The sequence below is a fragment of the Equus asinus genome, chromosome X, assembly GCF_041296235.1.
Source record: "Equus asinus isolate D_3611 breed Donkey chromosome X, EquAss-T2T_v2, whole genome shotgun sequence".
In the NCBI taxonomy this organism is placed as follows: domain Eukaryota; kingdom Metazoa; phylum Chordata; class Mammalia; order Perissodactyla; family Equidae; genus Equus; species Equus asinus.
In genome coordinates, this window is record NC_091820.1 from 76,622,406 (window position 1) to 76,646,757 (window position 24,352).

The following is a 24,352-nucleotide window of genomic DNA, read 5'->3' on the forward strand; positions in this document are numbered from 1 at the left end:
AAAACTCAGCATCATATTTTACCTGATGTTTGTTGGCTAGTGCCTACCACAGGAGCTTCCTAATTGGCTATTTCCGTCTGCCCTCCCCCACCTGTTTCCCTGCGCAAGGAACACTCTATATAGTTCATTTACTGGAATTGCCTTGACCCTGTCTTCTCTCTCCAGAGTCCCCACCCTCGATCTCCCTCCCTGCCCCAACCTGCAGGAGAAAAGGAAATTCTCCTCTTCTTCTGTGAACAATTAATAACTGCTCACTTTTTAAAGCAGCAACTCAGGCCACCCTGGAGATTTTTACATTACTATACTCAGTAGACAAGCTCTTAACTAGAATGACAAACTTAAATAGTTAATTGAGCTTAAGTAGTTAATCACCAAAGTAGTTAAGTTCCTCATTCTAGCACAGGATTTTGGCTTTGTATTAACATAAACTGCAAGTTATTAAAGTGTTTATCCCAAAACAGAAAAGGAAGGTTTTCTGAGTCTTCTACCACAATCACCATCAAAGTAAGTAAATTAATTATAAATTCAAGTAGGCCTCCCCTCTGGAAAACTGGAAATGTCTTTGAAATAGCAGTTTGTCCTGCTTCAATTTTAAATATGCACCATTTTAAGAAAGCCTTGACTTCTTATATCACACAGTGTTTTATGGGCCCTGGCTTTGAAGCTAGACACAAATGGGTTAAAGTCCTGGTATCAATTTAGGCAAGATATTTAAACTTTCTGTTTTATCATCTGTAAAATGGGATTACTAATGCCACCTATGTCATAGAATAATTTCTAGGGTTAAAAAGTAAATAAATAAGATAAATGAAGCCCTTATTCCATTATCTGGAACATAGCAAATGACCAATAAATGTCAAATATATCTAAGTTATGGAAATAGATTACAGAAAAAAAGGACAAACCTTTTCTTTTTTTAAGTTTTGCATGCTTCTTGTGCTAACTTTCCTCTGGAGCCATAATGAGTTCCTGATGCAATTCATGTCTCCAAATTTGCCAAGAATAGCTGATGAGATTCAAGGTGAATGTAAAAACTTCTATTTTTTTCATATCTTGTTTTTAAGAGAAGAAAAGAAAATGCCAATGAAGGGTTCAGCTCTCTTTTTTAAAAGGACAAGACAAAGTCAGTCATACAAATCACCTCATTTCCTTATTTCAAATTACTGAATACATTTTCTTTGTCACTTTCCCCATCTTTTTTAATGATGTGATGCTGCAAGTTCCCTTCAATATCCTAACATTTTGGGCTGCTTTTGTACGGCTGTTATGAGTTCTTTCAGAGCTAGACATACCAGATAAGCAAGGTACTAAAAGAAGTTATTTATGGTATAGAATATGGTTGTATACCAGTTTAGCAGTTTACCAAAGCCCTCTTATTGATTCTAGATATCACTGATTACTTTGAGGATATTCCCAAATCTTTCGTTTATTGTTTTTATAGTCAGAGGAAGATTAGGCATAACCTCTTTGCTAAATTGAAGGGAAAAACAGAATTATTTTATACTTTAAAAATCTCTTGCAGTCTGTGATCTGGTGTATCAGGTAAACACATTTTTTTTGGTGAGGAAGATTGACCCTGACTTAACATCTGTTGCCAATCTTCCTCTTTTTGCTTGAGGAAGATTGTCCCTGAGTTACATCTGTGCCACTCTTCCTCTATTTTGTATGTGAGACACCACCCCAGCATGGCTTGATGAGCAGTGTGTAGGTCTGTGCCTGGGATCCGAACCCACAAACCCCAGGCCGCAGAGGTGGATCACGCGAACTTAACCACTACACCACTGGGCTGGCCAAGTAAACATATTTTATGGTATTTTTCATTTTTATATTAATATTTTTGGATTCTACATTAAACAATTCTTGGCATCAAAGTGTTTCAACATCTCTCTCTTTTTGGTGAAGCTGATCCTATTGGTTGAGGTCTTGGTTTACTGGTTTCAGTGTTCCTTGTGGTTTCATGTGTCGACGAAAATAATCCATAACCAATCTATAAATGAAAATTTGGGTGAGTTTATTCTGAGCTGAAATCTGAGGACCATGGCCCAGGGCCTTTCTTCCCAAAGGAAGGGCACCAAAGAAGTGGGGTGCACAGAGTGGTTATATACCCCCAAACAGGGTGTTTCACATGTGATTGAAATGTCCCTCCCACAATAGTCACAAGATTGCCCTGTCAGCACAGCACTTAATGGACACAGCAGGTAGTGGGTCTGCTATCTCAGAGGGCAGAGCAGGAGGCAAGTCTATTGTCTCGAGCTGGGCGGTCACAGGTGAGCGCAGCAATCAGTTCCTAGCCTAAGGAAAGATGCTTAATCCTTAAGGAAATGCCAACATTGGGAGGGGGAGGGAAGTTGCACCTTTATCTCAAGGGCCTTTGTTCTTGCCATAGGGAATATCTAAAGCAGATATACAATGCATGCTCAACAGCCACAGTCAGGCCCTTTTGGAAAGACAAGGTCAGGCCGAATTAGGTTTATACCAAATGGCTTCCTCATATTCTCCAATATATCCTATTGCTTGCCATTTTTATTTGTCACATGCAAGTCTTTTGTTAACGGTAGGTCTAATGAAGTGCAATGCTTTAAGTTTTTTATTGCATCTCTGTTTCAGAATTTTAAATCTTTTAAATTATAGTCTTCCTCACTTTAGAGACCTTAGCACTATATTTTGTCAACAAAAATCAAATATTTTACTTTTATTATGCTTTTTCATTATAAAATTAATATCAAGCTACAGAAAATTTTGAAAATAAAATGCACAGATGAATTACTTATCAATTGCTGTACAACAAATTACACCAAAATTTAAGAGCTTAAAATAGCACAAGTGAACATTTTATCACACACAGTTTCTGTGAGTCAGGCATTTAAGAGTGACTTAGAGCGAGACATACTTAATTTGAGGGGAACGCTCCAGACTTCTTGGTGGCATGGAGTGGAGAAACGAGCTCCCGAACGGACGCCAGGTGCCCCTGGGGTCAGACGGAAGCCCTGGTGGGCCAAAACCATAGCAGCGCGTGAAGTTCTGACGCACAGGCAACTTGAGGCAGAGGCGGGACTCGGGGAGGAAGGAAGGTATGGTGCGCGGGGCACTGTGGGACACAGAGTGGGCAACGTGGGATGGGACGGAAGGTTTGTTGGGTCAGACCGTGGCGACGCCGGCTGCTGTAGCAGCCTGAGGAGGAGGCCTGGGGCGGAGGCGCGGGCCCCCGCGACGGCAATGACAGAGAGCCCTGAGGACCTAAATTTCCCCAACGCTGTCGTCACCAGAATCATCAAGGAGGCGCTCCTGGACGGAGTCAACATCTCCAAGGAGGCCCGGAGCGCCATTTCCCGCGCTGCCAGCGTCTTCATGCTGTCAGCCACGTACTGGGCCAACAACTTCGCGATGAAAGGGAAACGCAAGCCACTGAATGCCAGCGATGTGCTCTCTGCCATGGAGGAGATGGAGTTCCAGCGGTTCATCACCCTGTTAAAAGAAGCTCTGGAAGCATATAAGAGGGAGAAGAAAGGCAAGAAGGAAGCTTCAGAGCAAAAGAAGAGGGACAAAGGCAAAAAAAACAGATTCAGAAGAGCCAGACAAGAGCAGAGATGAGGACACTGATGAAGACGAGGAAAGGCTGGAAGAAGAACAGAATGAAGACGAGGAAGTGGACAACTGAATAGGGTGGGGAGACTCTGGCACTTTGGAAGGTACCACTCTGAAACATGGTATGTGTTCGTGTGAAGCTTTCCCCTGCTGGGCAGGGTAGTCTTAGGCAGAAGAGCCTGAGAAGATCAAAATAGAAACTGACTAAAATGATCAAAACCAGCGCTTCCCACACTCAGAGCATCTGAGTAGCAGAATCCTGTTGCTTAACCATCCTGAAGGTTACTTTTTAGCATGATGGACTCTGAACGACTAATACAATTAGTCAATTTGATCTCTCTTCTTTACATACATATACATATGGTTAGACAGTTTTTGATCCTCAGTGCCCTTCTACCCCTCTAGAAATTCCTTGCCCCCCAAAAGTAATAACTCTGTGCTGCCAGCTGTGTTCCAGATCACAGAGGCAGTCAAGGCTCAGGAAAAACTGGGGCTTTGATCATGGTCAGCCTGTTTGATCATACAGTGTTTGGAAATACCAGGTTATTACAAGTGGTCAAAATGTTAGCTTTAGGAAACTACTAAAAGAACAATGAAATCTGTTCTGTTGTCTCTTCACTTGACAGTAACATTAATTGAATTTTGGTTTCCACAGATCTGCTTGGCTTGGACCCCTTCTATATCGCCTGTAGGCGTTTGACCTGCTGGGGTGGCTATGCTCTGGGCACACATGTTTTTAAATCAGCAGTGTAGAGTGGAATTAGTCAAGCAAGTGTGCCAATGTCCTAGTCTTTTACAAAACATATGGTTTAGTCTTAAATGCACCTCGCTGTCTGCCACTATACAGCTTTAGGATTTATTGTTACCTCCTGGAAGGTATAAAATTCCAGGCTTTCTCTTGTAGTCCTTCCAGACTTGTGACTATGGCTTTTCATTCTTCCAATTCTTGACAGGTTCCAAACTTTGTTTCTTCTGAGCACAACTTCCTCCCTGTGTGCTTCTCGCTTCCTGTCTTCTGCCTCTCCTCTGCTCCCCATTCCCACTTTCTCTCTCTCTCTCTTTGTCTCACTTCTGCAATCCAGGAATGTTGATAACCTGCTTAATATCCCAAATGGCAGGTTCCTCTCATTCCTTAGTTCTAATCTCAAGTCTTTTAAAAATGGTTTTGTAAACCTCTCTGAACCTTAAGGGCAATCTGATGGTGCTCAGGAATTCCCCAGCCACCCTCCCCCTCCCAGCAGGCTACTCCCTTTAACTGCTTCTAAGGTGTCTCAGTTGAACTTTCTTCATTTTTCTCTCTCCATTTGGTACTCCAAGCACTTTTTGTTTGTCTCTAAGTTGAGTGCTTGGAGGTTGACAGTCAAGTGTAGTTTGACACTGTTAATATGTTAAATGAATACAGTGAAAAGTTTGTTGACTAATGAGTGAAGAATGTTGAGAAAATAATGCTTTGTACAAATAAAGAACATTCTTGTTCAAAAAAAAAAAAGAGTGAATTAACTGGTAGTAAGGACTCAAGGTATCTCATAATGTTGCAGTTGAAGGGTCCAATAACCCACCAGAGTGGCATGAAGACTACTATAAACTGAAAAGTTTTGGACAAACAGCTGCAGAAAAAGCCTTATGTGAACATCCTTTTGATTGATGATTAAAGCAGGGCTTTCTGACATACTGCCATAAACCCCCCTCCAGGGAAGCTTCCAGCCAAAAAGGAGACAGCCCATTAGCACCAGGATGAAAAACTGTGTAAACAAGCCCAATAGAACCTTCCATACTTTCCCACCGAAGCTCCAAGTCCCTCTCCCCTTTTGTTAAGCTGATGTATAAACCCTTACCCTTGGTTGTTTGGGGAGCCACTCCTTGTAAAGTGCTCCCACATGCATGTAAAATAAACTTTTCTTCTGTTAATCTGTTACCAATTCATTCACAGCCCCACCACCACCATCACTACTGCTTGGACCTAAACTGGTAGAGGAAAAGTTTTCCTCCAAACACAGTCCAAATGTCAGCCTAGGGTGCAGCCTTCTGAAGGCTTGACTAAGATTGGAGGGTCTGATTCCAAGGCTCGCGAACATGGTTGGCAAGTCCTTGCTGGATGTCCACAGAGGGCCTCAATTTTCCTGATGATGTGGAAGTCTTTATATGACTGCTAGAGTATTCTCATGGATGGGATGGCTGGCTTCTCCCAGAGTGGGTGATCAAAGAGAAAGCAAAACAGAACCTATGATGTCTTTTTAGGACCTAGCCCAAAACTCATACACTGTCGTTTCTGCAATATTGTGTCGGTTATACAAGTCAGCCCTATTCAGTGCAGGAGGGGATGATTAAGGCATAAATACCAGGAGACAATATCATTGGGGGCCATTTTGAAGCCTGGCTATCATAATGGCTTTTTTTTTTTTCCTACTTAGTTGAAATCTCATCATAAATACAATTCTGAATTCTATTTTTAAAATAACATTATATATAAAACCATTTCTCTTTGTTATTACATCAGCATCATCATCACCCCTTTAAATGAATACATAGTACCCCATCATAATTTAATAGGCAATTCCACTATTCTTGACATTTAGACTCCTTCTAAAATAGATAATTTTGACATTTAATTATTTCTTTTTTATAGAAGTACTTAGCAGTTTTTTGCACATTAACCCCACAAAACGAATTGCACATTTTGTTTTAACAAAAAATACAGTGTTACTTATGACCACAGCCTGCTTAGATTTGATGGATTTAGCTGGTCTAATTCCTTTCATAGAGAACTATTTAAGAGAAGTATTTCTGTGTCTCTGGAAACTCTTTTTGCTATGTGGATAGAACATAGGGAAATGGGCTGACCTATTTCTTTAGCCACATCATTTGTCATTAAGAATCTTAAAACAGGAAAGAGCTATGCTTAAAACCCTTGTAGGATCTTGATTCACTACACAATAACGTCCAAACAAATATGGCATAAAAGGCCTGTCTCAAATTGTCCCCTGCCTACCTTACCTCTTCAGCTTTCTCTTTCATATAACCCTACATTTATATAAGCTCCATCCATAAGAGCTATTCAACCTATTTCACTCAGGCATTCCTTTGTTCATGTTGTTACTGCATCTTGGAATGCCCTCTTGTACCCCCAATACTGCCTCTCTCGTTTATCTGGAAAACTGCTCATCTTTCAAGACTCCATATGAAGTTTCCTTAAAACCCCTTCTTCAGATAGAACCGACAACTCCTTTATTTGAGTTCCCTTGTTTGTGTTCCTTTAAAATGTCTATCATGGGACCTATAGCATTTCATTGCACTTGTTTTTAAAGTCCTTGATTTCAAAATATCTTAATCAACAGTGTTTTCTCCGTGCCACTCTCATCTAGACATAAGTGCTCAGCACACTGCAGTTGCACAATAAAAGGTAAAACTAATGACTCTTAGAAATGTTTAGCATCATCCTCTTCCTTGCTTTAAGAAAGACCATAACAGAGCTTGCTGCTTGTTTTTCAAAACCACCACATAAGAAGATTTTAGGAACCTGCTGGCCTTATACCTACTGAGCACCTAATCTGTACCAAACACTGTTCTAGGTGCTGGGGTATATCAGTAAACAAAATGGACAAAGTCCCTGCTCTTTTGAACCTCACATTCTAGTGTGTCTTACAAGATTAAACAAATGCACAATGGGTAACAATGTCAGATGTTAGTAAGTAATAAAGAGAAAATAAAACAGCCTAAAGGGATAGGTGGTCAAGGAAGGCTTCTCTGAAGGTATAATATTTGTGCAGATGGAACTCAGCAATTGAGCAATAGGATAACTAATGAAAGAACATTCCAGGCAGCAAAAATATGAAAGACAAGTAAGTACCTGATGTGCTCATGGAATAACAAGGAGGCCAGTTTAACTGCTGCTAAGTGAGCAAGGAGGACAGTGTGAGGCATAAGGATAGAGAGAAAACTATGGGCCAATTTTAAACACCTTGATATTTACTAGGAGTGAGCAGTGAAATGACAAAATCAGACATTTTAAGATGATTCCTCTGGAGCCTGTGTGGAGATTTAGGTGTAGGAAGTTGAGGGATAAAACAGGAAAACCATTTAGGAGGCTATTGAAATAATCCAGGTGAAAAATGTTCATGGCTTGGATCAGGTGGAAGTGGCGGATGTGGGGAAAATAGTCATATTTGGGATATGGTGTGAAGGTGGAGGCAACAATAACATTGGGTATCAGAGGCAGAGAGAGGAATCAGAGATGACTGCCTTATGATTTGAGAAGCTGGAAAAATAAAGTTGTCATTTGCTGAGATAAATAAGACTGCTGAAGGAACAGGTGTGAGGGAGAGATAAGAAGGAGTTTGGCTTTTACCATATTAAAATTGCATTTGACAAGTAGGCAGTTGGATATACGTTCTGGAGTTGTTTTAGTTACTATGGCTCTGAAAAAAAATTACTTCTAAACTTAGTGTCTTAAAACAATGGCAGCATTTATTCTGTTCATGAATCTACAGTTTGGGCTGGGATTAGTGAGGAAGACGTCTGTGCTCCACGTGGCATCAGCTGAGTTGACTTGACGTCTGGGGGCTGGAATATTCTGGAGGGTCAATCACATATCATTGGTAGATACTGGCTGTTGACTGAAACCTTAGCTAGGGCTATTGGTTGGAACACCCAAACATGGCCTCTCTACCTGGATCCCCAAAGCAAGTATCCTGGGCAGGGGAGGGAGGGAGAAAATGATCCAGGTGGAAGCTGTATCTTCTTATGAACTCATCTTGGAAGTCAAATAGTATCATTTCCACCATGCCATATTAGCTGGAACAGTCATAAGTCTCCACCAAGACTCAAGAGGTGGGAACACCATGTTAGTCACACTGTAAGAAGAGCACATGGAATGGGTGTCATAACTGTGACTCACACCTGTTACCTAATTCCCTTCCTTGCAGCCTTCAGCTCAGATTGACCTGGTCATTTCTCAAAGCCAGCAGCTTTCACCAAGTGCTTGAAAACTGGAGGTGAGTAAAGTAAATATATACCTTGTCCTCTGCTGTAGGATATTTTAAAACTGACACTGCTTTGGGAATTTTTAAACTCAGTATACTTGTCCTTAGCCTCAAATATTAATGGCCTTCAAGCAAGTAAGTCTTAAGCACAGGTACTAAGTGTACTTTTACTAGATTCTATATATTTTATTATAAAATTATAATATGTCTTTGAATAAGTTCAAATATCCAATGTTCTGCCAAGGGGAAGCAAGAATAGACTGTCTTCTTTTTTTTTGCTGGGAAAGATTTGCCCTGAGCTAACATCTGTTGCCAAACTTCCTCTTTCTTTATTTCCCCTTCCCAGAGCCCCAGTACATAGTTGTAGGTCCTTCTATTTCTTCTATGTGAGCTGCCATCACAGCATGGCTACTGACACAGAGGTTGTTCCACACCCAGGAACTAAACCCAGGCTGCCCAAGTGGAGTGTGCTGAACTTTAACCACTAGGCAATCAGGGTTGGCTCTAGCATATTTTCTTACTTATAGATATTCAGGAGTTCCCTGGAGCATAGTTTAAGTGATATCTCACACCTATTTAAACTAACCTAAATTAAACAAGGCCTTCTGTTTGGGGATAATAAGAGAGACTCAGATATTAAACAAGGTGATATTTGTTACTGACAGATGGTGTGTGATTGAAGTAGAGTTGATGGTACCGAGAGACACTGAAAAATGATACAAATCTCTTTAATGTAAGTAAAAGATACTCAAACATACCTGCATGAAGATGATGCATAAAACAAGAGACCCAGGAACATTTTCCTCTTTGTAGAGGCAACATCCCATTGTATTTAAGACCCCATGAAGGTATCCACTGATGAAAATAACATATGTCTAATATCAGGATTCATGAAGCCCTTTGAGAAACTCAATCTAGGCATTTCTAGCAGCAGGAAAGGGTGTCTTTATACCCCTATAGACATCCTAAACTGTTCCGAGAGCCACACGGTCATAGTTTACTTGTCAATAGTTTGCTTCTGTGATGCAGTCATGTCAAGGTATAGATGTATTTTGCCCTGGAAATAATTATCTCTATACCACTTATCTACTTGGGAGCTGGTATAAGTCAGTCCCAGCATACTTTTAGTAACTATGGTAGGCTGGGTTGAATCAAAAGTTGAATCCAGGAGTCCCTGGCATCTGACCACGTCAAACAGATTGTTTCAGACCTGCCTAAACTAAATCCCCTCAGATGATGTTCCCACCATTTTACAAAACAGTATAAAGTGGATACCCACTGGCACTGGACTTATCATATTTTGCATGTGTTCTAAGAGCAATCAGGTCCAAGTTATAGTGAAATAGACCCTAAAACGTATGTGAAGCACCATCATTTCAAATATATGATCATAAAAATTTTAATGTATGCCTACCTTCAAAACTAAAAATTACTCATGAAATTGATCATTTGACTTCTAAATCTTAGTGTAGCAATCACTGAATTGTATAAAAACAAAGTTTCTCTATTGAGACACAATAAAACTTTAGATTGTATCATTGATATTAATTTGAATTTATAACTCCTCTTTTTCATCGAAGTTCAAATATTCCGTTGCCATATAAAACATCTAGTTCTGAAAAGACTGTCTCTGACTACATATGCTTCTGGCTTTTTTAGAAACATAAATCAGATTACAACACTCTTAGACTTAAAACCATACAATGACTTCGCCTTGTAAGCAGAATGAAATTCAAACTCCTGACATGGCCTGCAACACCCTGCCTTACCTATCACTATCTACCTCTATACCTCTTCTCATAGCACTTGTCACTTGCCAGCTATGCAGCAGCTTCATTGGCCATGGTTCTGGTCACTCATCTGCAAGCTCTTTCCTGCTCAAGGATTTTTAAATTTCTCCTCCTCTGCCTGGGATGCTCTTTTTCCAGTTTCAAATGACTACTTCCTTTTATCTTAATCTTAGTTTAAAATAGTATTTACTAAGAAAGGGTTTCCTTAATCACCCAAATCCAAGTAGCAAAACAAACCCAGGTTACTTCTTATCACATTTTGTTCTGTTATTTTTTTGGTAGCACTTATCACTCTGAAATTATTTTATTTACTTATTTACTCACATATTTCTCCCCCTTTCTTTCCCTTCACTCCTGGATTTCCAAATGTTTCTTTGTACTGCTTTCTCATTTATAGCATATATCTTTCTAACCTCTGGCCAAAAATTTATCCTGTACCTGTCTTCTTGCTCAAAGACATTAGATTGTTATTATTATATATATATTTTTTTTTTAAGAATTTTTTTTTTTTTAAGATTTTTTTTCCTTTTTCTCCCCAAAGCCCCCCAGTACATAGTTGTATACTCTTCGTTGTGGGTCCTTCCAGCTGTAGCATGTGGGACGCTGCCCCAGCGTGGCTCGATGAGCCGTGCCATGTCCGTGCCCAGGATTCGAACCAACGAAACACTGGGCCGCCCGCAGCGGAGCGCACAGACCCAACCACTCAGCCACGGGGCCAGCCCCTATTATTATATATTTTAATAGGTGTTAAAACATTCTTGGAACCCAGTGTTGTGATCAGAGCTAGATCCACTCAGAGTGTTGAGAGCTGAAATAATTATTGAAGATCAGTTAATGGTTTAATGTCCTTGAAAAGTCCTGTCATTTCCCTTGGAAGCACAGTCTGAAGCTAGGAGCTCAAGATTGTTCTACCCCCACAAAGGCTATGCAAGAATCAATGTTATGAATATTTGTAGGATTCTAGTATTAGGGAATGTGGCTTTTGCTATGCCAGAGGAAGGGGTTATTACTTGTTGAGTTATGCTTTCTTAGAATGCACTTTTTCTTCAGATTCAGGTTGCTTTTTTTAAAAAAAAAGCTTTATTAAGATTTAATTTATAAACCATAAAATCATACTTTTGAAGTGTACAATCAGTGGATTTTAGTATAGTCACAGAATTGTACAACCACTACCACTATCTAATTTCAGAATGTTTTTCATCACTCCAAAAAGAAACCCACAACCATCAGCAGTTACTCAATACATGGCATTCATGCAACAAGCCCCTAGAAAACACTAATCTACATTCTTTATCTATGGATTTTCCTAGTCTACACATTTCATATAAAAGGAATCATACAGTATGTGCCTGGCTTTTTTCACGTAGCATAAAGTTTTCACAGTTCATCCATGTTGCAGCATATTGCAGCTACTTCATTACTTTTCATGGCTGAATAATAGGCCATTGTACCACATTTTGTTTATCGAGTCGTCAGTTGCTAAATATTTTGGCTGTTTCTACATTTTTCTCATTATGAATAATGGTGCTATGAATATTAATGTAAAAGTATTTGTGTGGAAATAAGTTTTCAGTTCTCTTGAGTATACACCTAGGAGGGGAATTGCTGAGTCATATGGTAACTGTATGTTACCATATTTGAGGAACTTTCAAACTTTTTCCAAAGTAGCTACAATATTTTACATTCCCACCAGAAATGAATATATGAGATCTCTAATTTTTCCATGTCCTTACTAACACTTGTTATCTGTCTTCTTGATTAAAACCATCCTATTGGGTGTGAGTTGTAAGAGATTTTATATATGCTCAGTACAAGTCCCTTGTCAGGGGCCGGCCCAGTGGCGCAGTGGTTAAGTTCACGTTTTGCTTCTCGGTGGCCTGGGGTTCACCAATTCGGATCCCAGGTGCAGACATGGCACCACTTGGCAAAAAGCCATGCTGTGGTAGGCGTCCCATGCATAAAGTAGAGGAACATGGGCATGGATGGTAGCTCAGGGCCAGTCTTCCACAGCAAAAAGAGGAGAATTGGCAGTAGTTAGCTCAGCGATAATCTTACTCAAAAAAAAAAAAAAAAGATACATGTCCCTTGTCAGATACATGATTTGAAAATATTACTTTCACAGTGTTGGTTGTTTTGCTGGTGTTCTTTGAAGCATGAATGTTTTAAATTTGGATGATATACAATTTATCTATTTTTTGTTTGGCACTTGCTTTAGGTATCATATCTAAGAAAGCATTGGCTAACTCAAGGTTATTCCAATGTTTTCTTCTGAGTTTTATACTTTTAGCTCTTGGATTTACACCGATGATCAATTTTGAGTCAACTTTTGTATGTGGTGCGAGGGAGCCATCCAATGTCATTCTTTTGCAAGTGGATAGCCAGTTGTCCTAGTACCATTTATTGAAATGATTATTATTTTCCTTATTGAATTGTCTTGGAACACTTGTGGAAAATCAAGTGACCATAAATGTGATATTTTACTTCTGGATTGTCCATTCTGTTCCAATGATATGTATGTCTTATCCCTATGTTTTAAAATAGAGCAATGTGAGTTCTCCAGATATGTTCCTTTTTAAAGATTGTTTTGGCTAATCTTGGTCCCTTGTGTTTTCATATGTATTTTAAGGCCAGCTTCTCAATTTCTGCTAATAAAACAGGTAGGGTGTTGATAAGGATTCTATAGACTCTGTAGATAAAATTCATAAATACTGGCATTTTCATGGTATTAGGTCTTTCAATATATGAACATGGTATATCTTTTAATTTCCTTAGCTCTTTTTCAATTTCTTTCAACAATGTTTGTAGTTTTCATTATACAAACGTTCTATTTCTTTTGTTAAATTTATTCCTATTCTTTATATATTCTGGATACTAGCTCATTATAAGATATATGATATATACATATTTTCTCCCATTCTGATGGTTATCTTTTCACTGATAGTATCATTTGCTGCACAAAGTTTTTAAATTTTGATTTAATTTCTATTTAATATCTATTTTTTCTCTTTTTGCTTACTTTTGATGTCAAACAAAGTAGGCTTTGCCTTACTCAAGGTCACAAAGATTTACAACTATATGTTCTTCTAAGATTAAAGAAAATTAACTTTTACATTTAAGTCTTTGATCCATTTGGATTTAACTTTTGTGTATGATATCAGTGAGGGTTTCAATTTCATTTTTCATTTTCAATTTCATTTCCATTTTGTGGAAATTCAGTGGGTAGTGTGGCACCATTTGTTGAGGACTATTAATTCCCCGTTAAACTGTCTTGGCACTCTTGTTAAAAATCAACTGAACATAAAGAGAAGGATATATTTTTAGACTCTCAAGTGATTTTTATGAATATTCTTTTTTTTCTGCTTTTTACTCCCAAATGCCCCCAGTACATAGTTGTATGTTTTAGTTGTGGGTCCTTCTAGTTGTGGCATGTGGGACGCCATCTCAGCATGGCCTGTTGAGTGGTGCCATGTCCACGCCCGGGATCCTAACCAGTGAAACCCTGGGCCGCTGAAGCGAAGCATGGGAACTTAACCACTCGGCCACAGGGTCAGCCCCTGAATATTCTTATGCAATTCCCACATTGTCTTGATCACTCTAGCTTTGTAGTAAGTAGTGAAATTGGAAAATGTGAATTCTCCAACATTGTTCTTTACTATCAAAATAGTTTTGGCTATTCAGGGTGCCTTGAACTTTCATATGAATCAATCAGCTTGTCAATTTCTGCAAAAAGAGCCAGTTGGGATTTTGACAAGGCTTATGTTGAATATGTACATACATTTGTAAGGTATTATCACCTTAATAATAAGAAATCTTCCAATTCATAAATTTGGAATGTCTTTTCATTTATTTAGGTCATTTTTAATTTTTTCCAATGATGTTTTACAGTTTTCCATGCATAGTGTAGTTTTCTTGCACTCATTTCATTAAATTTATTCCAAAGAATTTTATTTTTTTGATGCCATTGTAAATGGAATTGTTTTTTAAATTTCCTTTTTGATGATAGCTGTGGAGTATGCATACATGCCTTATTTCAGATTGAGGAATTTCCCTTCTATTCCTAGTTTTTTTTTCCATTTTATTTATTTATTTTTAGTGTTTTGATTATGAAGTGGTGTTGAATTTCACCAAATGTTTTCTCTGCATCTATTGACATGTTTATGCAGTTTTTATATGACATCTATAGAACCCTCTACTCAGCAAGGGGAATATACATATTCTTTTCAAATGCATGTGGAATAGTCTCCAGGATAGACCATGTTATGCCAAGTCTCAATAAATTTAAAACAATTTTCAACAAAAATTATGACACAAAACCATGCTTAAAATAGTAAAGGATGCTATAATGACAATGTTTTATCAAATACAAAGTATCTATAAATAATTAGAAATTAAAAGAATGAAATGAAAATTCTGGAGTTAAAATGTGTAATTACTGAAATGAAAAATTCACTAGAGAATCTCAACAGTAGATTTAGCCTGTCAGAATGAAGAATCAGAGAACTTGAAGATAAATCAATAGAGACTATGCAGCCTGAAAGACATAGAGAATGAAGAAAATTTAACAGTCTCAGAAAAATGTGGGAGATCCTTAAACACACCAACACACATGTAATGAGAGTACAAAAAGAACAGGATAAAGATGAAGGAGCAGAAAAATATCTTTGATAAAATAATGCCTGTAAAGTTCTCTAGTTTGGTGAATAATGTTAATCTATACATCCAAGAAACTCAACAAACTCCACAAAGAGATACACCCAGATGCACTATAGTAAAAACACTGAAAGTGAAAATTTTGAAAGAAGCAAGAGAAAAACATCTCATCACATACAAGGAACCCCTGTAAGATTTGCAGTCAATTTCTCATTAGAAAACATGGAGGGTAGAAAGCAGTGGAATGACATATTCAAAGAACTAAGAGAAAAGAAAAATCTGTCAACCAGGAATCTTATATATGGCAAAAGTATCTTTCAAAGGGAACACAAAAAAAGACATTACAAAATAAACAGCAATTTCATTGGTCGTAGACCCACCCTATAAGAAATGCCAAAAGAAGTTCTTCGGGCTGAGAGAAAATGACTACAGATTGAAATTCAAATCCACAGAAATAAAGAGCACAAGTAAAGGTTATTATGTAATTATAAAAGACTGTATAAATGCATATTTCGTCTTCTTGCTCTTAACTGCTAAGAAACATTTTTTCTAAAACAATTATTTTAATTGTATTGGTGGGTCTCTAACATGCAGAAAGGTAATATATTTGACAATAACAGAACAGAATAAATAGAACACAAAGGAGGAGGAAGAGAGCAATGTTATATTGGAGTAATGAAATGACCATACATGGTAATTCAAATCTACAGGAAAAATGATGAGAACCATAAAGGATAAATAATAAGGTAAATATAACTCCCTTATTTTCTAAGATTCCTTAATAGGTATAAGATTATATAAAGATTTATTGTAATCATTTAGCAATATATACAAATATAAAATCATTATGTTGTACATATGAAACTAATGTAATATTATATGTCAATTAAACCTTAATTTAAAAAAAATGAATTGACTGAAAGAAAAGAATTACTTATAACAATGTATTATAGGGTTGCTAACATATTTAGATATTTAGATATACTATGTACAACAATGATAACACAAAATTTTGATAGAAATTATAGAGCTATTTAGGAGCAATGATTCTATATCTCACTGTAATTAAATTATATAAAGCTGAAGTACATTCTGATAATGTAAGATGTATATGGTAAGCCTTAGAGTAACTATTAAGGAAATAAATAAAAAATACAGTTAAAAAATAATTAAAGCAAGGGGCCGGCCCGGTGGCGCAGCGGTTAAGTTCGCACGTTCCGCTTCTCGGCGGCCCAGGGTTCGCTGGTTCGGATCCCGGGTGCGGACATGGCACTGCTTGGCAGCCATGCTGTGGTAGGCGTCCCACGTATAAACTAGAGGAAGATGGGCTCAGAGCCAGGCTTCCTCAGCAAAAAGAGGAGGACTGGCAGTAGTTAGCTGAGGGCTAATCTTCCTCCAAAAAAACAAAACAAACAAACAAAAACAAAACAAAACAAAACAAAATAATTAAAGCAAGAATTTGTTCCACTAGGAAACACTCAGTATGAAAACCGGTAATGGAGGTATAGAGGAACAAAATATACATGAGACATATATGAAACAAAAAGTAAAATATCAGACATAAATGTAACTTTATCAACAATAACATGAAATAAGAATGGATTCAACAATCCAATCAAAAAGATTGTTAGATTGGATTTTTAAAAAAATGATCCAACTATATGCTGTTTACAAAAGATATATTTGAAATTCAAAGTAACAAATAATTTGAAAGGAAAAGAGTAGAAAAAGATATATTATGTGAACAGCAACCATGAGAAAACTTCAGTGGTTATATTTATATTAGACAAACTAGAGTTTGTAAAAAAAAAAAAAAAGGTTACTAGATATAAAGAGGGGCATTTTATAACAACAAACATCCAATTCTCCTGGATGATATAAAAATTATAAATATATATTTACCTAACAGTAGAGCCTCAAATTCTGTGAAGCAAAAACAGACACAATTTAAAAAAGAAATAGACACTTCAACAAAGTTTTCTTTCTTTTTTTTTTTGCTGAGGAAGATTAACCCTGAGCTATCGTCTGTGCCAATCTTCCTCCACTTTATATTTGGGTTGCCACCACAGCATGGCTGATGAGTGGTGTAGGTCTGTGCCTGGGATCCAAACTCATGAACATGGGCTGCCAAGATGGAGCACACTGAACTCAACCACTATGCCATGGGGCTGGCGCCTCAACAATAACTTTTAGGGATTCAATACCTAACTTTCAATAATGGACAGACAAAGTAGGCATGATACACAAAAGGAAATAGAAGACTCGGACAACACTATACACAAACTAGACCTAACAGACATCTATGGAACATTCCACTCAACAATAATAGAACACAAATTTTTCTCAAATAGACATGGAACATTCTCCCAGATATGTAATATTCTGAGCCATAGAAAAGCCTCAATAAATCTAAAAGGATTGAAATGACACAAAGTATTTTCTCCTATCACAAGAGGGAAATGAAACTTAATAACAGTAAGAAATTTAGGAATCTCACAAATATGTACAAATTAAGTAAGACACTCCTAAATAATCAATGGATCACAGAACCATTCACAGAAAATTCTATGAGATAAATGAAAATGAAGAAAGAACATCCAAAAACTTATGGAAAAGGGATAAAGTAGTGCTTAGCGGAAAACTTATAACTGTATATGCATACATTAAAAAAGAAGACATATCAGAGATCAATAACTCAACATTCCACCTTAGTAAACTTAAACTAGAGCAAACTAAACCCAAAGCAAACAATTGGAAGAAAATAATAAAGAGTAGAGGGGCAATAAATAAGATGAAGAATAGAAAAGCACCAAAATTAAAAGTTGTTTCTTTAGGGGTCGGCCTGGTAGCACAGCAGTTAAGTGCGCACGTTCCACTTCTGCAGCCTGGGGTTCGCTGGTTCAGATCCTGGGTGCAGACATGGTACTGCTTGGCAGGCCATGCTGTGGTAGGTGTTCCACATATAAAGCGGAGGAAGATGGGCATGGATGTTAGCTCAGGGCTAGTCTTCCTCAGCAAAAAGAGGAGGATTGGCAGCAGTTAGCTCAGGGCTAATCTTCCTCAAAAAAAAAAGTTGTTTCTTTAAAATTTCAAACATTTTGAAATTTTTAGCTAGGCTGAACAGGAAAAAAAAATTAGAAGACTCAAATTAGTAAAATCAGGAATGAAAAAAGGGACATTACTACTGATATTACAGTAATAAAAAGGATTATAAAAGAATATTATGAAAAATTGTATGCCAACAAATTAGATAATCTAGGTAAAATTAAAAAATCCCTAGAAAGAGATGAACTACCATAACTGACTAGAAGAAACAGAAAATCTGAATAGATTTATAACAAGTAATGTTGTTTGATAAGTAATTTAAAAACTACTGTAGGAGAGGAAAAGAATTCTTCTACCCATTCTAGGTCCTTCAGGCTGGTCTACTAATTAAATTGACATAAGACAGAATAACAGGAGAAAATCAAACAAAGCTTTCTAACACGTATACATGGGAGAAATCCAGGGAAACTGGGTAACTCACCAAAATGGCCAAGGCTGCCAGCTTAAGTACCATCTTCAGGTAAAGACAAAGGAGGATATTGGGGGTAGTGGTTCAGGGCTTCAAAGTGGAGGAAGGCAATTCACATGGAAATAGAAAATCAAATGTTTGGCAGATAAGAAGGGGCTTAGCAAGGACCCTCACAGACTATCCATACCCAGAGTTATCTATGGTGATGACTTGTCCTGGGGACAGGCCTTTTATCTTAAATTTCTTTTAGGCAGTTAGCAGGGAGGTCAAAGTTCCTTTCAGAGTCATTTGTTCTTGAAAATAATCAAGGCAAAGAGACATATTTTGAGGTAGCCAATCCTGATCCCCCATACTACCTACAAAGAAAATCCCAAGATCAAATGGCCTCCCTGGTGAATTCTGCCAAACATATATGGAAGAACTGATATCAGTTATTCATAAACACTTCCAAAATTTAGAAGAGGAGGGAACATTTCTAACTCATTCCATGAGGCCAGTACTACCCTGATAATAAAACCAGACAAAGGCATCATACACACACACATACACAGACCAATCCCTCTTAGGAATATAGATGCAAAAATCCTCTACAAAACACTAACAAACCAAATTCAGCAGTGTATAACAAGGATCATACACAGCTACCAAGTGGAATTTATCCTAGAAATGCAAGTTTCAATAAACATGTGAAAAATCAATTAATGTAATACACCATATCAATAGAATATAGGGAAAACCCCCATGATCATCTCAAAAGACACAGAAAAAGCATTTGATGAAATTCAATTCCCCTTCATGATAAAATTACTCAACAAATTAGTCAAAGAAGGAAATGCCCTCAATGTGACAAAAAGCATTGACAAAAATCCCATAGCTAACATTACACTTGGTGGTGAAGGACTGAATGTTTTCCCTCCAAGATCAAGAACATGACAAAAATGTCCATTATCACCACTTCCATTCAAGATTGCTCTGGAGGTGTTACGCTGAGCAATCATGCAAGAAAATGGAGGAGGGGAAGTCATTTAGACTAAAAAGAAAGAAAATTATCTCAATTTGCATATGGTCTGATGTTTTATATAAGAAACCCTAAGGAACCCGCTACAAAACAATTGAAACTAATAAACGACTTCAGGGAAGTTTCAGGATACAAGATTAATATGCAAAAATTAATTATATTTCTATACAGTCACAATGAACAAACTGACAATGAAATTAAGAAAATAATTTCATTTAAAATAATATCTAAAAGAATAAAATACTTAGCAATAAATTTAACAGAAGGCTTGCAGAAATTTAATTTAACAGGAACTTATACTTTGAAAACTACAAAATGTTGAAAAAAATTAAAGAAGACTTAAGTAAATGGCAAAATAACCCATGTTCATGGTTTGCAAAACTCAATATAATTAAGATGACAATACTCCAGAGGCCAGCCCAGTGGCATAGCGGTTAAGTTTGCATGCTCAGCTTTGGTGGCCTGAGGTTCGCCAATTTGGATCCCGGGTGCAAACCTATGCACCGCTTATCAAGCCATGCTGTGGCAGCCATCCCACACATAAAGTTGAGGAAGATGAGCATGGATGTTAGCTCAGGACCAATCCTCCTCAGCAAAAAGAGGAGGATTGGTGGCGGATGTAAGCTGAAGGCTAATCTTCCTTGAAGGAAAAAAAAAAGATGACAATACTCCACAAATTGATCTAGAGATTCAGTGTAATCCATATCTATATCCCAGCTGACTTCTTTGCAGAAATTGACAAGCTGATTTTAAGATTCAAATGGAGATTCAATGGATCCAGAATAGTCAAATCAATCTTGATAAAGAATGACAATGTTAAAGCACTCATACTTTAATTTCAAAACTTACTACAAAGCTACAGTAACCAAGACAGTGTGGTACTAGCATAATGGTAGACACATAGATTAATGAAATGGAATTGAGAGTACAGAAATAAATCCATATTTCTATGGTCAAATGATTTTTTATTGTGGTAAAATATATATATAACATAATATTTGCAATTTTAAGCATTTATAAATGTATGATTCAGTAGCATTAAATATATCATAATGTTTTGTAACTATCACCACTATTTAAACCAAAAATATTCCTCATCATCTCACACATAAACTCTGTACGCATTAAACCATTAAAGTCCTCATTTTCCCTCCCTCACCCCCTGGTATCCTCTATTTTCTGTCTATGAATTTGACTCTTCTAAGTACCTGATATAAAAGGAATCATACAATATTTGTCCTTCTGTGTCTGGCTTATTTCACTTAGCACAACGTTATCACGGTCCATCCATGTTGTAGCATATATCAAAATTTCATTATTTTTTATGGCTTAATAACATTCCAGTGTATGTATATACCACATTTTGTTTATCCATTCATCTTTTGAAGGCCATTTGGGTTATTTCCACTTTCGGCTATTGTGAATAGTGCTGCTGTGAACATTGATGCACTAATATCTGTTCCAGTCTCTGCTGTCAATCCTTTTGGATACATACTTGAGAGTGTCATTGCTGGGTCCTATTGTAGTTCAATGCTTAACTTTTGAGGAGCCATCGAACTGTTTTTGATGGTGGCTGTACCATTCTGCATTCCTACCAGCAATGTATGAGACTTCCAGTTTCTTCACATTCTCACCAACACTTTGCCTTCTTTTTAACAAAAGCCATCCTAGTAGGTTGAAGTAGTATCTCACTGTAATTTTGATTTGCATTTCCCTAATGACTAATGCTGTTGAGTGTTTTTCATATGCTTATTGGCCATTTCAAGTCTTCTTTGGAGAAATGTCTATTTAAGTCCTTTGTTCATTTCTAAATTGGGCTGTCATTTTATATTTGAGTTGTAAGAGTTTTTTCTATATTCTGTAAACAAATTCCTTATTAGATACATGATATGCAAATATTTTTTCCATTCTGTGGGTTGTCTTTTTACTTTCTTGATGGTATCCTTTGAAGCACAAAGGTTTTTGATTTTGATAAAGTCCAATTTATCCTTTTTATATTTTTTCTTTTGTTGATTGTGTTTTTTTCTCCAGATGACCGAACATTTTATTGGAACCAGCAAATAAAATTTAATTGTGTTTTTGGTATTATACTTAAGAAGCTTTTGCTTAACCCAAGGTCACAAAGATTTACACATATTTTTTTCATAAGTGTTTTATTCTTTAAGCTGTTACATTTCGGTCTATAATACATTTTAAGCTAATTTTTGCATATGGTATAAGGAAAGGATCCAACTTAATTCTTCTTTTTTTTTTTAAAGATTGGCACCTGCACTAACATCTGTTGCCAATCTTCTTCTTCTTCTTTTTTTTCTTCTTCTTCTCCCCAAAGTTCCCCAGTACATAGTTGTATATTCTAGTTGTGAGTGCCTCTGGTTGTGCCATATGGGATGCCACGTCAACACAGTCTGATGAGTGGTGCCGTCCGCGCCCAGGATCCGAACCAGTGAAACCCTGAGCCACCAAAGCGGAGCGTGGGAACTTAACCACTCGGCCATGGGGCCAGCCCAAACGTCATTCTTTTATACGTGGATATCCAGTTGTTCTTGTATGCTCATGTTTGAGCTTAATCTTTTAAGCATTCCTGTCATATTTACGACATCCTTATTGCCCACCCTGGATCCAGCAAGCCACACCAAAATTTGGGCGTGGCCACGTGTCATGTGGCTAAAGAGGTGAGAGATAGGTAGTGGCTAGGGTACTAAAGGCTGAAATTGATCAAAATGAACTGCGATTTACCAGCCAAGCTTTCCGCGAGAAGCTACAAGTGTCCAGATAGACACCAGAGTTCAAAAATAGTTACTTCAGACAGTTTCTGCCAGTACAGTTGCTGTCTAGGTGAAGAGACAGATTCCTGGTATTACCTATGCTGCCATCCTCTCTGACATCTTGGTCAACTGATTTTTGCCAAAGGTACCAAGACCAATCAATGAGGGAAAGAGTAGTCTTTTCAACAAATGCTGCCAGCACAACTGGATATGCATATTCCAAACAGGGATAGAGTGGCTATATTAATAGCATACAAAATAATCTTCAGAGCAAGGAATATTACCAGGAATAAAGAAGGACATTTAATAGCGATAAGAGAATCAATTTATCAAGAGTACATAACAATCCTAAATGTGTATATACCTGACAACAGAGATTTAAATTACATGAAGAAAAAATAGAATTGATAGGAGAAATAAACAAATTCACAATTATTAATGGAAATATAAACATCCACCTCTCAATAATTGATAGGACAAGTAGACAGAAAATCAGTAAGAATACAGAACACACGACTGAGAACTGCAAAGAACTCTCAGCACATAAACACTCCATTCCAACTCCTGCACTAAGACACTTGACCAACTCTAGCATTGCTTCTAGCAGCCTAAAGGCTGGGTTCCTGGGGTCACCCAGAAACCTTTTGATTTCCTATCTGCAAAAGCTCAGGGCTGTCAAAAAATTTACTGTTTGTTCTAGCCAACACCTGACATAGGTTCCTGACCTCCATTTCTTAAAGCATTTACTAAACAGGACTTACAATTATAAATTCTTCCTCTGTCTCTTTGAGATGTATATGTTACCTCCTACAACTCAGGAGTATCTTTCTCAATCAACTGAAAACCGTTCCTCTGAAATGTAATCATTAGGAAGAAAAGGGTCTCTGTCTCCCAGTCTCTGTGGGAGGATAGAACCCTAACTTCCATAATTGCTAGCTAGCAGACACAGCTTGCCTAATTGCATCTACGCTGAACAACCCTTTGAATTTTTCACTTCTCTGATTACACTTGAGCCCCTGCTCACCCAACCTCCCGACTCCTTCATTCTCCAAAACACCCAGTCACCTCTGCACAAATTGGAATGGAGCTCAGCTCTTTCTCTACTGTCAGCAGTTACTGAATAAAATCTGTTTTCATAGCTTTAACTAATAACGGACATTGTTAATTTTAACACAACCAACACTATCACCCAACTTGAGCTAAATGACATTTGTAGAACATTCTATCAGACAACAGAAGATTATATATTATTTTCAAGTTCACATAATACATTCACCAAGATATATCTTAAGCTAGACAATAAAACTAATATCAATAAATCTAAATGAATTTAAATCATCAAAAGTATGCTCTGTAACCAAAAAAGAATGAAATTAAAATTATTGTCCAAAAAAATCTGCAAAATTCCTCAATACTTTGAAATTTATAAAAGACATTTCTAGGATCAAAGAGGAACTTCCAAGGGAAACAAGAAAATATTTTGAACTAGACTAAAATCAAAACACATATCAGAATTGTGGGGTACAGCTAAAGGAGTGCTTAGATACTTATGTTAGGATATAAAATACCTATGAAGAAAGGTCCCAAATGAATGATCTAAGTTTCTATGTTAAGAAACTAGAAAACAAAGATCCAATTAAACTCAATGAAAGAAAGAAGAAAATAATAAAGAGCAGTAATCATTGAAATTAAAGGCAAAAAAAAAACTAAATAGAAAAACTATTAAATACTACTAGAGAAACTAAAAAAAAAATCCAATAGAGAAAAATCAAGGACACATAGAGGTGGTTCTTGGAAAAGGTCAATAAACTTGATAAACCTCTCACTAGACTAATCAAAAAGAAAGGAGACAAGATACAAATTATCAATATCAGTACGAAACAGGGGACATCACTACATATCTTACAGCTAATAGAAGGATAATAAGGGAATACGAGGGACAACTTTTTTCCAATAACTTCTACAAATTCCTTAAAGAGCACAAAGTCTCAGAATGGAGACAGAGGAAATAGACAATCTGAATAGAAGTATATTTATTAAATGAATTGAAT

At 37.1% G+C, this 24,352-nt stretch overlaps 1 long non-coding RNA gene and 1 pseudogene across 2 annotated transcripts in view; one reads left to right on the forward strand and one right to left on the reverse strand.

Moving 5' to 3' along the window:
• Nucleotides 1–24,352, reverse strand: part of LOC123282487 (uncharacterized) — a 626,057-nt gene that overhangs the window by 170,460 nt on the left and 431,245 nt on the right. The window lies entirely within an intron of this gene.
• Nucleotides 1,825–7,916, forward strand: LOC139042705 (DNA polymerase epsilon subunit 3 pseudogene; annotated as a pseudogene).